Source organism: Halichoerus grypus, chromosome 10 (genome assembly GCF_964656455.1).
Source record: "Halichoerus grypus chromosome 10, mHalGry1.hap1.1, whole genome shotgun sequence".
Lineage (NCBI taxonomy): Eukaryota > Metazoa > Chordata > Mammalia > Carnivora > Phocidae > Halichoerus > Halichoerus grypus.
In genome coordinates, this window is record NC_135721.1 from 115,870,586 (window position 1) to 115,889,329 (window position 18,744).

The 18,744-nt window shown below is 41.0% G+C and overlaps 1 protein-coding gene across 1 annotated transcript in view; it reads right to left on the minus strand.

The window, feature by feature from the left end:
• UQCC1 (ubiquinol-cytochrome c reductase complex assembly factor 1) overlaps window positions 1–14,809 on the minus strand; it is a 91,448-nt gene extending 76,639 nt beyond the window's left edge. The window contains exons 1-2 of the mRNA XM_078057135.1: window positions 14,670–14,809; window positions 250–354 (exon numbers count right to left, since the gene is read on the minus strand). The gene's annotated coding sequence lies outside the window, so the exon portion shown is untranslated. The remainder of the gene's footprint in view (window positions 1–249; window positions 355–14,669) is intronic.
• Window positions 14,810–18,744: the final 3,935 nt, after the last annotated feature.

Here is an 18,744-nt window from a genome sequence, read left to right on the forward strand (position 1 = left end):
GTAAAAATCATCAGACTGTAGCATGGTATCCTAGGCTAAGTTCCACTGCTGGGGTATTTAGAAGCAACGCCCTAGACACCATACTGTGGGAATCAGTCCTGAGCTGGCACCACAGAGACCCAGAAGTGGTCTCATGAGGTTCTTCCATCACACAATTTGTTTGGTTAATCTATATATAACTATAAATATATGACATTTGCAAATAAACACCAAGGTTTTCATACCAAGCAAAGGAACAACAAACCTTACCTGGAAAGTACCAGACAGAGCCCTGCCCCACTGTCCCTGTGTAGAAGACACAGGTACCAATTGGCTGCATACTGGAACCCACTGGGAAATGTTAATCCGGTTCCTCTAGAGAAAGAAAAAAATGTCTGTCAAGAATTATATCCAACTCCATGTATAGAAGTGTAGAAATCCTGCCAGAACAGGGTACATGAAAAGAGAACTTCCGGGGCGCCTGGGTGGCTCATTCAGTTAAGCGTCTGCCTTCGGCTCCGGTCATGATCCCAGGGTCCTGGGATCGAGTGCGGTGTCGGGCTCCCTGCTCAGCTGGGAGTCTGCTTCTCCCTCTCCCTCTGCCCCTCTCTCCGCTCATGCTCTCTCTCTGTCAAATAAATAAAATCTTTTTTTTTTAAGATTTTATTTATTTATTTGACAGAGAGAGACACAGCGAGAGAGGGAACACAAGCAGGGGGAGTGGGAGAGGGAGAAGCAGGCCTCCCGCCAAGCAGGGAGCCCTATTCGGGGCTCGATCCCAGAACCCTGGGATCATGACCTGAGCCAAAGGCAGACGCTTAATGACTGAGCCACCCAGGAGCCCCATCAAATAAATAAATAAAATTTATTTTAAGAAAAAAAGAAAACTTCCAAAATAGGACCAGGACCAAACCTCCCCATGCTCATCTCTCTAAGGATAAGATGAACCCCTGCCTATTCCTGATCCATGAACCAAAACAACTCTAGTAATGGCTGACTCAAAAAGGGGGACATGGTTCCCTCTCAGGAAAGTAACAAAATAAGCAGACTTCAGGCATTTTACAATTAGGTTATCATTTAAACAAGAGTTTGCAATGCCTTTTTGTAAACACTGACTTGTCTGATCTTTACAGAATCCCTTTATAGTAAGCCGTGTGGATCATTATCATCCTCAAAAGGATGAAGAACCTAGGGCTGAAATTTTTAGGGTGAGAAAACACAGCAGGCCAATTTGATTTCCAAAACAAAAGAGGAGGATTAAATGGCTGTTAGAGTTATGATTGAAGTTCAGTTTTCCCCTCTGGTATTAAATGACCTCAGAAAGGCCTCGGCCAAAGTAAAAGACTAGGCTGGGGAAAAGAAGAGCTCCGTTTTGTAAATGAAAAGCCTGCTTTATTTTACAAACCTGAAATACATTCCACTGTATAAATGACATTCATGTACACAGTACTGGAGATCTCTATTCTAGGAACCAACTTTGAGGGATCCAAGGGTTTCTTTCTACTTGACCTATAGGCTTTATAGGGCCACAATGAGGACTGGATACATAAATTGTTTAAAAACACTTTGCCAGGGGCATCTGTTTAAAAACCTTTGCCAGGGGCTCAGTAGATTAAGCATCAGACTCTTGATTTCGGCTCAGGTCATGATCTCAGGGTGATGAGAGCGAGCCCCACTTCAGGCTCCATGCTGAGCATGGAACCTGCTTGAGATTCTCTCCCTCTCCCTCTGCCCCCCACCCCCACCCTCGCTCATGTGCACACGCATGTGCACACACTCTAAAAGATAAATAAATAAAAATTAATTAATTTTAAAAAAAACACATAAACTACAGTACTAGGAGCCAAAGATCTGGATTCTAGTTTAAACTCAGCTATTCTAATAGGATCTTTACAAATAATTTACCCTGTACAATGCACAGGTTCCTCATAGCAATTATTAGTAATACTTATGAGCACTTGATATGTGCTGGGCACTTTTCTAGGTACTTTACATATATAAACTCATTTAAAGCTCACAATCACCACCCAATGAATGACCTAAGAATATTGCCATTATCTCAAATGGATAAAGAAACTGAGGTATGGCCATTTGCAACGACGTGGATGGAACTGGAGGGTATTATGCTGAGCGAAATAAGTCAAACAGAGAAAGACATGTATCATATGACCTCACTGATATGAGGAATTCTTAATCTCAGGAAAAAAACTGAGGGTTGCTGGAGTGGGGGGTGGGGTGGGAGGGATGGGGTGACTGAGTGATGGACACTGGGGAGGGCATGTGCTCTGGTAAGCGCTGTGAATTGTGCAAGACTGTTGAATCTCAGATCTGTACCTCTGAAACAAATAATGCAATATATGTTAAGAAAGAAAAAAAAAAAGAAGAAGAAGAATGTAGCAGGAGGGGAAGAATGAAGGGGGGAAATCGGAGGGGTAGACGAACCATGAGAGACGATGGACTCTGAAAAACAAACTGAGGATTCTGGAGGGGAGGGGGGTGGGAGGATGGGTTAGCCTGGTGATGGGTATTGAGGAGGGCACGTTCTGCATGGAGCACTGGGTGTTATGCACAAACAATGAATCATGGAACACTATATCTAAAACTAATGATGTAATGTATGGGGATTAACATAACAATAAAAAATTAAAAAAAAAAAAAAGAAACTGAGGTATGGATAGGATAAGTAATTTCCCAAGGTCACATAGTTAATATAATGACAGGGTTAAGATTTGAACCCAGGCAGCCCAACTCCAGAATCCATGCTTATTTATGGGATGAAAGGGTAAAAGGAACATCTCCAAAGTCTCTCCTAACACTCTATGATCTAGTCTTGAAACAATTAAAACACAGCATAGTACTGCGGAAAGAGCCATGTACTTGCACTCAAAAAGCACTGATTTGACTCTGCTCCACTGTTGAGCTACAAGCCTTTGTTGCCTCTTCTATAAAATAAAGAAAAAATCCCTACTTCTCAGGATTTAAGAAAAATCAACAAATGTACCTTGCAGCATGTCCAAATAAATATTAAGTTGAATCTGAATCTCCATTTCCTCATCTGTAGGCAGGAAAGGGTAAGGGTGATGTGGAGAAAGGTATAGGAATTTTAAACCTAGAGATGCTTTCTAAAGTGCCTCACAGTTTCAAAACTGTGTAACTATTTTTATTTATTTTTTTAAAAGATTTTATTTATTTATTTGACAGAGAGAGACACAGCAAGAGAGGGAACACAAGCAGGGGGAATGGGAGAGGGAGAAGCAGGCTCCCCGCTGAGCAGGGAGCCCGATGTGGGGCTCGATCCCAGGACCCTGGGATCATGACCTGAGCCAAAGGCAGACGCTTAACGACTGAGCCACCCAAGAAGACATGAACAGCCATTTTTCCAAAGAAGACATCCAAATGGCCAACAGACACATGAAAAAGTGTTCAATATCGCTCGGCATCAGGGAAATCCAAATCAAAACCTCAATGAGATACCACCTCACACCAGTCAGAATGGCTAAAATTAACAAGTCAGGAAATGACAGATGTTGGCGGGGATGCGGAGAAAGGGGAACCCTCCTACACTGTTGGTGGGAATGCAAGCTGGTGCAGCCACTCTGGAAAACAGTATGGAGGTTCCTCAAAAAGTTGAAAATAGAGCTACCATATGATCCAGCAATTGCACTACTGGGTATTTACCCCAAAGATACAAAAGTAGGGACCCGAAAGGGTACGTGCACCCCGATGTTTATAGCAGCAATGTCCACAATAGCCAAACTGTGGAAAGAGCCAAGATGTCCATCAACAGATGAATGGATAAAGAAGATGTGGTATATATATACAATGGAATATTATGCAGCCATCAAAAGGAATGAGATCTTGCCATTTGCAACGACGTGGATGGAACTGGAGGGTATTATGCTGAGCGAAATAAGTCAAACAGAGAAAGACATGTATCATATGACCTCACTGATATGAGGAATTCTTAATCTCAGGAAACAAACTGAGGGTTGCTGGAGTGGGGGGTGGGGTGGGAGGGATGGGGTGACTGGGTGATGGACTGGGGACTGGGTGATGGACTGGGGAGGGTATGTGCTCTGGTAAGCGCTGTGAATTGTGCAAGACTGTTGAATCTCAGATCTGTACCTCTGAAACAAATAATGTAATATATGTTAAGAAAGAAAAAAAGAAGAAGAAGAAGAATGTAGCAGGAGGGGAAGAATGAAGGGGGCGAAATCGGAGGGGGAGAAGAACCATGAGAGACGATGGACTCTGAAAAACAAACTGAGGGTTCTAGAGGGGAGGGGGGTGGGAGGATGGGTTAGCCTGGTGATGGGTATTGAGGAGGGCACGTTCTGCATGGAGCACTGGGTGTTATGCACAAACAATGAATCATGGAACACTATATCTAAAACTAATGATGTAATGTATGGGGATTAACATAACAATAAAAAAATTTAAAAAAAACGACTGAGCCACCCAGGCACCCCAAAACTGTGTAACTATTTTTTTTAAATTTTTTTTAAATTTTTTTTTTTTTTAAAGATTTTTTTTTTTTTATTTGAGAGAGAGAGTGAGAGCACAAGAGGGGGGAGTGGGAGAGGGAGAAGCAGACTCCCTGCCGAGCAGGGAGCCCGATGCGGGACTCGATCCCGGGACTCCAGGATCATGACCTGAGCCGAAGGCAGTCGCTTAACCAACTGAGCCACCCAGGCGCCCCTGTGTAACTATTTTTAATAGACCACTCACAACACCTTATGTTTTAAATGAAAAGTAAAGCTTCAAAATATTTTATTTCAGCTGAGATTTGATCTGTTGGGATAATATTCAAATAAGGGACAGTTACTGGCTTTTTGTTTATTAACACTGAATCATTTGCCAGAATCATTCAACGTTAGATGTTCCTTTCCTAAAAATGTAAATATGGGATAAACTTCTGCAGATTCAAGCCCAAAGCAGAGGAAGAAAAGTAATGGGAAATTACAAGTAGGAACAATACAAACTTCTGAAAGATTTTCTGAAGAATTTCATCATATTTTTTCCCCATGTCAACAAAATTTTTCTCTATAATTTTGGTTCTACTTGGTTTTATGCCAATACTTTAAATCAGTTCTTATTAGAAGAAAGAAGCAATCAGCTCTGTTCTTTCCTTCTCCAATCCTACAACAACAATTCTCGTCCAAACCCTTAATTGAAACTGAGGTGCAGCAGAAAGGGTATTTGAATCCCAAGACAGTTATTAAATAGCTGTGTGACCCTGAACTAGTTACTCAACATTCTGGACTTCCATTTTCCCTTATGTAAAGTGGGAATAATAAGAGCTACCTCACAGGAGTGTTCCAAGGATCATTTTGTAAGAACACTGAAACACAGGACACCTGGGTGGCTCAGATGGTTAAGCGTCTGGCTTTGGCTCAGGTCATGATCCCAGGGTCCTGGGATCAAGTCCCGCATCGGGCTCCCTGCTTCTCCCTCTCCAGCTCCCCCTGCTTGTGCTCGCTCGCTCTCTCTCTGTCAAATAAATAAATAAAATCTAAAACACACAAAAAAGCATCATTTTAACAATTGTTACTGAATTATGTACATAAGCTTCTCTTTTCACAGCAAACTGTCATAGCAGCAAGAACCATTTTCTTAAAATATTGTTTTGAACCTGGTATTCCCTTTCTCAAAAGCTTGCAGTGCCTCCAAGTGCCCTTTTAGTCAAACTTAAACACCTGATCTTTACCAACTGGACCCTTCTAGACTCAACTTTATACTTACATACCCTGCCTTGTATTCTCCATTCAGCAGTTCCAAAACCTGACTCAGATTCCCTGGTTTGGGAATTACTGCTCCTCTCCACACAAGCTAATCCTCTTCTGGTCAGTTCCTCTGGGACTCTCTTCTTCCCTCTTACCCAACCCATGAGCTCATTAGCTTCGAGAAGTCTCCCCAGACTCCAGGTACTGGTTCTACTGACTCTGTTTGGCCCATTTTCCTCCACACCTCTCCCAGATTTATATTTATAAATGAATATAAATCTGTGGAAGTATTTCTCTCCCTCTTACAGATACTGACATATTAGGCCTATAACAATTAGCATACCTCAACTCCCAAGTTTAGGAAAACATTTATAGCCATTTCCAATGGTTAAAATTACTGCCTTAACTTAGGATAATATATACACCATAATTAAATGGGAACTGGTTTTATTGTCTTTTTGCCTCACCAACACTTCAAAACCAAAATTTTAAAGACAGGTTTCATGTTTTTATTTCCTGTGCATATTGGAAATTGCTGGTGATTTTACATTTGTATTTCAAAATACTCTGACAGACCAATTTTTCAACTACACCTTAATTAGTCCACTGACCAGCCTGTTGCCGCATGTGGTTTTTAAGATACATAGTATTTTCCTCAGCTTACTCATGAGCTGGAAAAGGCTTTACAGGGAGTCCATTCTCCTATTCCCCAAGGTGTTCTTTTATAAAGTGCACACAAACACTGAGTTAGTAAATACTGAACCATTGCTCCTAGGGTAAATACAGGCTTAGGTTTCTGCAAGCCTCCAGTCACATTTTCATCAACCAATCAATACATAACCTTGTGTGTTTCTGTTTAAAGACATCTTATTTTATTACATATGTATATATATGCATATATAGTTGATTCATTAACATTGAACTCATGGCCAATAGCACCGTAACTCACTCCTGAACAAAACTTACCTAACACATAAATTTTCTCTGTAAGGAACATCACAGCCTTCTTGCACTTAGCAACACTAGATAGCACTAAATGGCACTAACATTTGGGGACCATATTAAACAGGGAAATCACCAACAAAGCACAAAAATGAAAAAAAAAAAAAAAAACCATGGCATTAAATAGACCGTGAAAAGGATACTTGTTTACAGTATAAGAGCTAAAATAAGAAGTTAGAGTATCTATCTCAGCTAGGAACTTTCATGTTGCAGCTCAAATTTTTCACTCCTCTGCACATATCCATAAATGACCGCAAAAGTGCCATGAGTATTGATTTGGGGATTACAAATAAATTTTAGCAAGTATAATGAATTCAATCATACAGAATCTGTGAATAATGAAGATCGACCACAGTCACCAAAACTACTCTGCAAATGTCCACTGGCTCCTATACTCTGAATACCATGGATACTAATTCAATTCCATAATCCGAAAGATAAACACTACCTTAGCAAACTGCCTGCAAGTTACAAAGTGGCATGCTACAAAAGGATACTTACACAGACAGGAGGAGCAGAGAATGTTTATAATTACTGAATACTCTGCCTCCTCCCACTTTGTTGGGGTGTCCAATCTAAGCTTTAAAAGACTGATTAAATCTGGGAAAGACTTGAGTAAATCAGTAAATACATTAAGATTGAGCAAATAGGCATATATATTATTACAAATATTAAGGGTTTCTATTAGAGAAAGGAGTTAACAAATATGAAAAGACAGAAGAGTACAATAAACCCTGTGGTACTAGGATGGATTTAGAATAATTGGTATGGGTTTTTAATACATATAAATATAGAAACAGATGTGTATTTATGTATGTGTATACACTTACATATACTTCTCATCCCTGTCTTGATAGGTCCTGGAGGCAATGACTACATCTAGCATCCAGGTTTGGTTTCAAAATAGCAATATTCACTAAAAAGAATTAGTCTTCTCTGGAGAAAAGTTGACTTCTGAATGGGGTTAATGCTCCTTAAAGCTTTATTTGCAAAGCACTAGCATTATTTGATCTGTTAGTAGTTCTTTGGAAGACTTCATTTGCGAGGCTGTCCTGGAACGCATCCAATATGAAAAACGTGCCCCCAGGAACGTTAGTTGAAAACAAATAGAGGCAATTGTTTAACTTCATGGCTGCCTGAGGTAGTGGATAATACTTGGGGAAAACAATAGGCTAATAAAAAAGCTTAAAAGGCAAAGCAAGAGAATGAGCTCATAAGGGCTTTGAAAAGGTCTGACATATTCCTGTGAATCTGAAGGCCATGCACATGCACAGAGCTGTGTACAGGGACAGAAAAGACCTGAGACCTCTGGTTGACCTTGAGGCTCTTAGGAAGTGAAGTTTAAGACAGAGATGTTAAACAACCTGCAGAATGTTGATGGTGTGCCCCAACATGTGCACAGAGTCCCTCAGAAAAAAACAGAAGACGATGGGGCACGTGGGTGGCTCAGTTGTTAAGCGTCTGCCTTTGGCTCAGGTCATGATCCCAGGGTCCTGGGATTGAGCCCCACATCAAGCCCCACAGCGGGCTCCCTGCTCGGCAGGAAGCCTGCTTCTCCGTCTCCCACTCCCCCTGCTTGTGTTCCTGCTCTCACTAACTCTCTCTCTCTGTCAAATAAATATATAAAATCTTTAAAAAAAAAAAACAGGAGACTTACTGGTTCCAAGTATTTAAGGAAGTCTCCAATCATTATTTGACCACTAAGCTACTAACTGAGCAGAGACCACACAACAAATACAGACTTTACAGAATTCAGAAAGGTCACTAAACAGAAAAATAATAATTCTGAGAAAGGACAGATCTGATTTCCAAAGTTGCCACATTATATTATTTAAAATGCCCAGGGTTTTTTTTGTTTTGTTTTGTTTTTTAAAGATTTTATTTATCCAGGGCACCTGGGTGGCTCAGACGTTAAGCGTCTGCCTTCGGCTCAGGTCATGATCCCAGGGTCCTGGGATTGAGCCCTGCATCAGGCTCCCTGCTCAGCGGGAAGCCTGCTTCTCCCTCTCCCTCTGCCCCTGCTTGTGTTCCTTCTCTCAGTGTGTCTCTCTCTGTCAAATAAATAAAATCTTAAAAAAAAAAAAAAAATTTTATCCATTTGACAGAGAGAGACACAGTGAGAGAGGGAACACAAGCAGGGGGAGTGAGAGAGGGAGAAGCAGGCCTCCTGTGGAGCAGGAGCCCAATGTGGGGCTCAATACCAGGACTCTGAGCCAAAGGCAGATGTTTAACAACTGACCCACCCAGGCGCCCCATAAAATGTCCAATTTTTAACCAAAAAAAAAGTATGAAGCATGTAAAGAAACAAAAAAGCATGGTCCATACACAAAGGGGAAAAAATTGAGAGAAACTGTCCCTGAAGAAAGAAAATAAACTGTCCCTGAGGAAACTCAGATGTTAGACAAACTAGACAAAGACTTTGAACCTGCTATTTTAAATGTTTAAAATCTAAAGGAAACCATGTCTAAGGAACTATAGCAGAGTATAAGAATGCTATCTCACCAAATAGAGAATATCAACAGAGAGATTATTTTTTTAAAACACAGAAATTCTTGGGGCGCCTGGGTGGCTCAGTCAGTTAAGCAACTGCCTTCATCTCAGGTCATGATCCCAGGGTCCCAGGATCAAGCCCTATGTCAGGCTCTCTGCTTAGCAGGGAGCCTGCTTCTCCCTCTCCCTCTGCCTGCCGGTCCCCCTGCTTGTGCATTCTCTCTCTCTCTCTTTCTCACTCTGACAAACAAATAAAATAAATAAATAAATAATAGAAATTCTTCTGTTGAAAAGAATAAATAAACATTTCACTAGAGGGGTTAAACAGTAGATTTGAAGAAGAGAAAATCAGTGACCACGAGAACAGGCCAACTGAGATTATCCATACTAAGGAACAGAAAGAAAAAAGAATGAAAAAAAAATTCACAGAGCCTCAGAGAACTATGGTATACCATCCAATGTACCAACATATAATGGGAGTCTCAGAAAAACAAGAGAGAAATAGAGGGACAGAAAAATATTTGAAGAAATACTGGCAGAAAACATCCCAAATTTGATGAAAAACATCAATCTAGAAATCCAAGAAGCTCAACTAACTCAAGTAGCATAAATTCAGAGAGATCTATAAATGGACATATCATAATCAAGCTGTTGAAAGACAAAGACATAGAATCTTAAAAGCAGGAAAAGCTATTCAACATGTATAAGAGATCATTGATAACATTAACAGCTGATTTCTTCTCAGAAACCATGGAAGACAGAAGGCAGTGAGATGAAAAATTAAGACTTTCTAAATAAACAAAAACTAAGAAAATCTGTCAACAGCGGACCTGCTCTACAGCAAATATTAAAGGGAAAACATCAGGCTGAAATGAGACCTCTGACACTATAGTAACTCAAATCCACATGACAAAATAAAGTACACTGATAAAGGTAACTACTTAGATAAATAAAAAATAAAGCATGAATATATTTTTTGTTTATAATTATTTTTTATTTCCATTTTTATTTTTAATTTTTTTTTTTTTTGGAAGAATCTTTTTTTTTTTTTTTTTAATTTTATTTATTTATTTGAGAGAGAGAGAATGAGAGAGAGAGCATGAGAGGGGGGAGGGTCAGAGGGAGAAGCAGACTCCCTGCCGAGCAGGGAGCCCGATGCGGGACTCGATCCAGGGACTCCAGGATCATGACCTGAGCCGAAGGCAGTCGCTTAACCAACTGAGCCACCCAGGTGCCCCATTTTTATTTTTAATTTAAAAGGCAACTGCATGAAGAATAATTTTAAATCTATGCTGATGGGCACACAATGCATAAATATATAATTTGATAACACTCTAAAAAAAAAAAGATGGTCACTATGGAAGGAAGGAAGAAAGGAAGGAAAGAAGGAAGGAAGGAAGCCACACTCTCTAAAAAAAAAAAAAGATGGTCACTATGGAAGAAAGGAAGAAAGGAAGGAAAGAAGGAAGGAAGGAAGCCACACTCTCTAAAAAAAAAAGATGGTCACTATGGAAGGAAGGAAGGAAGGAGGGAAGGAAGGAAGGAAGGAAGGAAGGAAGGAAGGAAGGAAGGAAGGAAAAATAACAAGCATTAGCAAAGATGTGGAGAAACTGGACTGGAGCCCTTATGCTTTCTTGGTGGGAATGTAAACACTGCAGCCACTGTGGAAAATAAAATGGCAAATGCTCAAAGAATTAAACATAGAATTACCTGAAATCGAGAGTCCGGCATTTAACACACTGAGCCACCCAGGGCACCCTGATAAATGCCCTAAAAATGTTAGCTATCGATATTCTTGCCCAGGAAATATCAACGTCTTATTTCAACTACAACCTTTATCTCAGCTTCCTTGCTCTCTCCTGAACACCAACTCTCTAGCTACTAAAAAGAACAATAACAACAAAACACCACCTTCTTCTCAGCTGAATATGAGTCCTCAGTGAAGGACACTGCTATATTAACTCAGTCATCCAAGGCAGACCCGGGACTCACTGTTAAGACATCCCTCTCCCTCACCCTCAATATCTAACCTTTCACCAAGCCCTGCAGATGGTTTCCTCAATACCTGTTGAAATCATCCCTTCCTCTTTAACCACGCTTTCTCCTCTTAGTACAGGCCTTCCTCACTTCTTCCAGGATTACTTGAGTAGCTTCTGACTGGCCTCCAGGACTTGAATCTCAGCCCTCTGACTGATCCATCCACAACTGCTACAGGGATCTATTAAAGCAAAAATCTAACAGTGAGTATGAGAGTTTACGATGATAAGTTTCTTTTTTTTTTTAACTTTTTTATACTTTCAAAATAAAATTTTTAAATTTCAATTTAAAAATGAGAGAAGAGAGGCACCTGGCTGGCTCAGTTGGTAGAGCATTCAACTCCTGATCTCAGGGTCATGAGTTCAAGACCCACATTGGGTGTAGAGCTTACTTTAAAAAAAATAAAAATTAAAAAGACCACAGCTTTAAAAAATAAATAAATAAAATTTTTAAAAATAAAATAAAAAATGAGAAAAGAAACTAAAGTGTTCCCCTGATCAGTGGTGGTTGCAGGGGGAGAACAAAAGGAGAAAAGGACTGCAAAAGAACACAAAGAAATGTTGGGGAGTGAGAAACATGTTCATTATTTTTATTGTGGTGATAGCTTTCCAAGTATATATCTATGTTAACAGTTACTAAATTGTATAATTAAATAAGTACAACTTATTGTATGTCAATTATTCTTTAACTTTGAAAATTTAAATAAAAAAATAAATGTATCAAAAAACCTTTAAAAACAAACTTTTTTGCCCTAAAAACAGAAGCTTTGACATAAATGCCATCTACAGCATGACAGATGATGCCAAGCAATATATACACATGACTATCACAGACTACTTATCTCCAGCACAAGTCACAAAAGGTCAGGGAGTGCATAACCTTGTCCTAGAACCCAGTCTCCAGGGCCAGGCACAAACGGGGGACCACAGGAAACCAGCCTGGACACTGGGCCGCTATCAGTTCACGTGAGGTTGCACACCATTCAAACCTCCTCAGTGTGCATTTGCAACTTACCCATGATGCACCTCCTCCCTTAGTCCATTTGAAAGACTCAGGGTCTCACCCTATAGAAGTACCTTAGTGGTTTATATTATAGGCGTAAGAACAACTTGAGAATGAAGATTGGGTTGTTTTCAACTTGAAAATTATTTGAAAAATAAATAAATAAATAAATAAATTTGGAAAAAACCCTATTAAAAATAAATCTTCCCTCGCTTAAAATATTTCAAAGGCTCCCCTCTGCCTCAGGATAAACCTCTAATCCTAACCATGAAACACAAGGCCCTGACTCCTCTCCTGCCATTTCCCCATAAGTGTCCCTGAGGCAAGCCAAAGATTCACGTACAGTTCTTGGTTGTCTGGCATTAGTAGCATAAGCTAATGCTTCTCTTCTATGCTCTCTCCCATTCTCTAGTGCTCTCATTTAGTTCAGGCATCTGTCCCTGATGGATGCTTATCCTCAAGCTGGGCTAGATGTGTCTCTACTCTGCTCCTGTAGCACCTGGTGCACACTTCTATCACAGCATTTCAACTATTGTATTAGTAGTTCTCTTTTCTGTCTCTCCTATTAGATTATAAACTTGAGAGAAAGGTGTATGTTTTTCATCCTCAGTCCCTTGGATAGCTCCTAGAATGTAGTAAACTCTCAAAACAGTTGCTAAACTAAAAGGAACGGAAGAAAAGCACTTAAATGTCACCTGTATCAATTGATTTTCTGATCAATCCTATCAAACTTACTGTTAAGAAAATCTGAGGCTCAGAGAAATTAGATGACTTGCTCAAGGCCACATTCACAATAAGTAATGGAGCCAAACTTTCAACCAAGGCTCTTCAGACTCCTAGACAGGTAGATTGCCTGTATTTGTGAATTCCTCAGCACCTAATGCAAATGCCTCTTCAGAATAGGTATTCAATAAATATCTGCTGCTTTCATGTTTACTGCCACTTGCAACTAGTCCTAAGGGAGATTGTAGCTTATAAGAGGCCTTTAAACAATCACAGTATAAAGTGAAAGTGATTTTAAAACCTAAAAAAGTAAAAGTGACTTTCCTTATCTAAACTTGGTTTTTATCTAAAAAGATGAACAGAAAGGAATAAATAAAAAAAAATCTGACTAACAGAGGGCAGTTAGGTGGTTTCAATGGATGCTACCACCCAAGAATAAACCTGCAACAGTCCACACACTCAGGGGGCAAGAATATTTAATATATCTGGGACAGCCACTAACTTCCAAGACAAATCAAGGTGTTCATTTCGGATGTACAGCCCAATAAACTTTTTACCTTTTTCCTGACATACCCACCTTAAAAACTAAATAAGGACATCCTAGTTGCCATTTCCAACAGCAGTTCTCAAATCTGAATCAACTTCTGCCCTGGCATCAACAATTACTTCACCAAATGAATCTTTCTGTAAGTTAAATGAGCTATTATTCTTCAAACACTTACTGAGCAGCCTTTGCTAGGCTGACAAGAAATACAAGAGGTACAACAGCAGTCCTTGTAAACCATATATAAAAAGATGAGAAACGTTAAGTGTAAATAACAACTCACAAGATAGCCAGAGGCAGGAATGGAAAGTGTCTGCTCTGAAAAACAATGTCCTTGACCCAATTTTTGAAAGACTCACTAAAATTATAAACCCTTCCATCCCTCAATGATTAGTAACTAAGCTCTGTATCTTCCTAACCTTTTCCTGCTCTCTTTCTCCTTGAATTCCCAGATGTCAGAGAATGGAGAAGGATAAGGACTGAATCACAAGTGCAGCAGTTTCCCTTAAGCAGTCTAATAATCCTTCCTTCCTTACTTCATTAATTCCTTCAATAAACATTTCTTGAACACCTATGATGTGCCATACACTGTGCTAGGCAAAGGCAAAACGACAGATCTGAGCCCGGTTTTTGTGCAGCTTTCAACCTAACAACCTATAATAGTATTCCACTTAACTGTACAGTTACGAATCGTCTCACCGATCTCGGAAACAAACCCAGAGAACCTCAGAAACCAAAGGGACTGCAGATTAACCTCGTTTTTCCTATCGGGAAAAGGCCCGAAAGTGACTCGTCCAACGTCACACTGGGCATCAGTGACAGAAGAGAAACTAGAACCCAGGTCTCCCGACACTCCAATCAGTGCCCCCACGTGCTGCCTCTCCCTGCGGGAAAGAGGTCGCATGAGGTGACTAAGAAAAAGCAAACTTCGCCAAATTTAGGTCCGATGTCGCTCTCTCCCTCCTCCAAAGAGGGGGAAGCCACAGCCAAACGGAGGGTAGGGGGAAGTAGGACGCTGCCTCAGTTTCCCCGCAAGAGAGGCGGTCGCGTAGCCTCGCTGCCGCACAAGCTCCCCTCCTGCACTTTCCTCCAGTTTCTCCCGCCCTGCCCTCTCCGAGTCCAACCCTGGGGCCCAGCGGGCGACCGCAGCAATTTACTCCTTCACTCACAAGGACTCGCACCAGCAACGCCATGTTCCTCTACAACCATTTCCGGGTAAAGGGTGGCCTTCCGGAGTCCCCGCGGCCCCCACCCTTTGCCTATGTTGTCCTTTCGCCGGCGGGTGCCCGGCAACTGCGGCGCAGGCGTACAGAGGCCACCGCGCTCACGAGCGCGCGCTTTTTTCTGCTGAGCGCAAGGCTGCCTGGTCCCGGCGCGCGCCTCCCGTTCTCTCCAGTCTTCCCCCCCACGACACGTCACAGACGCTCAAGTCCTCGCCGCAGCACCTGTCCTCCTTGACCAGTGGCCTCGGGCTTTTCATAGCTCTCTCCTTATCCACCCCGCTTCACCCAGCCTCACTCCTCAGCGCCCCATTGTCAGAACTCTTCCAGACTCTACCCCCACGAGAATCCCTCCCCCTTGTCACTGGGGGGTTGAAAAAAAAAAAGGACTTTGGGGGATCCCAACATTTAAGGGCTCCCTAAAAAAAAGAACCTGAGAAGGAGTTGTAGAGGAACACAGGAGAGTGTTCAGCTGAGTCCTGAAAGTCAGGGGAAGAGGGCCGGCAAGGGCTGACCTGAGGCCTGAAGGGAACTTTTGGGGTTTCTGGCAGGTTGGTTGTTTCATGGGAACATCTTTGAGTATTAACAGAAGAAAGAATCAAGGATGCAAGGAGTTTCTTAAGGAGGTGGGAGAGAATGGCCTTGGCTAGAGCATCTCTTCCATTGTATCCCAAGAGCAATAGAGGAGAAAAGGTGTGGGTGGATGCTCCGGGGGGTTGACTGAGAGCAGAGGGACAGGATGTTCAAGGACTTCTTTTCATTCAGTCAGCAAAGACCCCGTGAATGTTCACTATGTGCTGGTCACAAGGCAGGTGTGGATAATGGCTTTGTGGAGCTCCTAGACTGGTGGGGGAGGCATGCAAAAGTCTAGTAAACCAATGAAAAAATAAAATAATTAAAAATTATGAAAAAAAAATATGGTAAGTGCTTTGAAGGAAACAACAAAGAGCTAAACTTGAGAATAACATGGGAAACTACACTTTAGATAATATGGCCAGGTAAGGCCTCTCTGAGGAGGTGGCATGTAAGTTGAGACTCAAAGGATGAATAGGAGCTAGCCATGGGAAGTGACTCTGAACATGCTATTTTTATCAGCAAGTATTGGGGGGTGAGAAAGGGAAAGAAGATTTGAGGGCAAGAGTCCTGAAATGGGAAAGAATAAGAGTTTATTTAGGGTAGTTAGAGAAGAATTGGGTATTTACACCCCAAAAACAAAAACACTAATTCAAAAAGATACGTGTACCCCTATGTTTATTGCAACATTATTTACGATAGCCAACATATGGAAGCAACTTAAGTGTCTATCCATAGATGAATGGATAAAGAAGATGTGGTGTATATATACACAACGAAATGTTACTCAGCCATAAAAAAAGAATGAGATCTTGCCATTTTTGACAACATGGATTGAGCTAGGGAGTATCATGTTAAGTGATATAAGTCTGACAGAGAAAAGGAATACCATATGATTTCACTCATATGTGGAATCTAAAAACAAAACACATAAACAAAAAAGCAGAAACAGTCTCATAAATACAGAAAACTGGTGGTTGCCAGAGGGGAAGGGGGTGGGGGAATGGATAAATTGGTGAAGGGAATTGAGAGGTACAAACTCCCAGTTATGAAATAAGTCACAGAGATGAAAAGTACATCATAGGGATTTAATCAATAATATTGCAATAACTTTGTGTGGTGACAGATGGTGACTACACTTATGGTAAGCACTGAGTAATGTATAGAGTTGTCGAATCACAATGTTGTACACCTGAAACCAATATAACAGCGTATGTCGACTATACTTCAATTTAAAAAAATAAAAAGAATCCAAAGAAAACCAGTGTGGCATCTGAATTAATTAATTCAGAATTAATTAATCTGAATTAATTAATTAATCTTGAATTAATTTAAAGAATAATTAAGATTGGCAGAAGCTAAATTATGCAAGGACTACTAGATGAAGTCTGTATTTTATTCTAGGTGTAGCTGGAAGCCATTAGAGGATATTAAGCAGGGGAGGGCTATATGGCTCATGTTTAAGAAGCTGATGTTGATGGGGCGCCTGGGTGGCTCAGTCGTTAAGCGGCTGCCTTCAGCTCAGGTCATTATCCCAGGGTCCTGGGATCGAGCCCCGCATCGGGCTCCCTGCTCGGCAGGAAGCCTGCTTCTCCCTCTCCCACTCCCCCTGCTTGTGTTCCCTTTCTCGCTGTCTCTCTCTCTATCAAATAAATAAATAAAATCTTAAAAAAAAAAAAAAAAAAAGAAGCTGATGTTGATCGCTCGGCATCAGGGAACTCCAAATCAAAACCTCAATGAGATACCACCTCACACCAGTCAGAATGGCTAAAATTAACAAGTCAGGAAATGACAGATGTTGGCGAGGATACGGAGAAAGGGGAACCCTCCTACAATGCTGGTGGGAATGCAAGCTGGTGCAGCCACTCTGGAAAACAGTATGGAGGTTCCTCAAAAAGTTTAAAATAGAGATACCCTACGACCCAGCAATTGCACTACTGGGTGTTTACCCCAAAGATACAAATGTAGTGATCCGAAGGGTACGTGTACCCCAATGTTTATAGCAGCAATGTCCACAATAGCCAAACTATGGAAAGAGCCAAGATGTCCATCAACAGATGAATGGATAAAGAAGATGTGGTATATATATACAATGGAATATTATGCAGCCATCAAAAAAAAAAAAAAAAACCCGAAATCTTGCCATTTGTAACAACGTGGATGGGACTAGAGGGTATTATGCTAAGCGAAATAAGCCAATCAGAGAAAGACATGTATCATATGATCTCACTGATATGGGGAATTCTTAATCTCAGGAAACAAATTGAGGGTTGCTGGAGTGGTTGGGGTGGGAGGGATGGGGTGACTGGGTGATAGACATTGAGGAGGGTATGTGCTATGGTGAGCGCTGTGAATTGTGTAAGACTGATGAATCACAGACCTGTACCTCTGAAACAAATAATACATTATATGTTTAAAAAAGAAGAAGAAGAAGATAGTAGGAAGGGAAAAATGAAGGGAGGGAAATCAGAGGGGGAGATGAACCATGAGAGACTATGGACTCTGAGAAACAAACTGAGGGTTCTAGAGGGGAGGGGGGTGGGGGGATGGGTTAGCCTGGTGATGGGTATTAAAGAGGGCACGTATTGAATGGAGCACTGGGTGTTATACGCAAACAATGAATCATGGAACACTACATCAAAAACTAATGATGTGGGGCGCCTGGGTGGCTCAGTCGGTTAAGCGTCTGCCTTGGCTCAGGTCATGATCCCGGGGTCCTGGGATCGAGCCCCACATCAGGCTCCCTGCTCCACGGGAAGCCTGCTTCTCCCTCTCCCACTCCCCCTGCTTGTGTTCCCTCTCTCACTGTCTCTCTCTCTCTCTGTGTCAAATAAATAAATAAAATCTTAAAAAAAAAAAAAACTAATGATGTATGGTGATTAACATAACATAATAAAATAAAATTTAAAAAAAAAGCTGATGTTAACTACTATACACAGAATGGATCAGAGAAGGGAAAATATGAAGATGGAAGACCAGTTAGTAGGCTAATAGTATCCAAACACTAACGACTTTCATATATGAATTTAGTTTTGTTTTTATACAGAATATAAAGACTTACCTCATCAATCTTCCACATAAAGGATTTTATAAGCCAAAGTGAAGATGCTTTCTGCTTTCAAATCCATAGCTTACATACGTAATATTGAAAAACAATGGTGTAGTGCTCCTACATGTACCTTAGGACAAGTGGCATCACATATTAAAAAGAGATAAGAGGGATTCACACAAGAGATGATGAGCTAAGATGTTGAGCACAAGAGAAAAAAATATTAATATTTAATTTCCTTTCTGATGATTCCTATTTTCTCTGTGAACTAGGGTGGAGAGATTTTCTATTCAGAGGAATGCAGATGGCATGAGACTATAGAAGAGTGGAGAAAATTTAAAGTGTCATAGAGAACAAAAGAAAAAGGGGACCAGTTGAAACATGGAGGATCTAGTTGAAGTT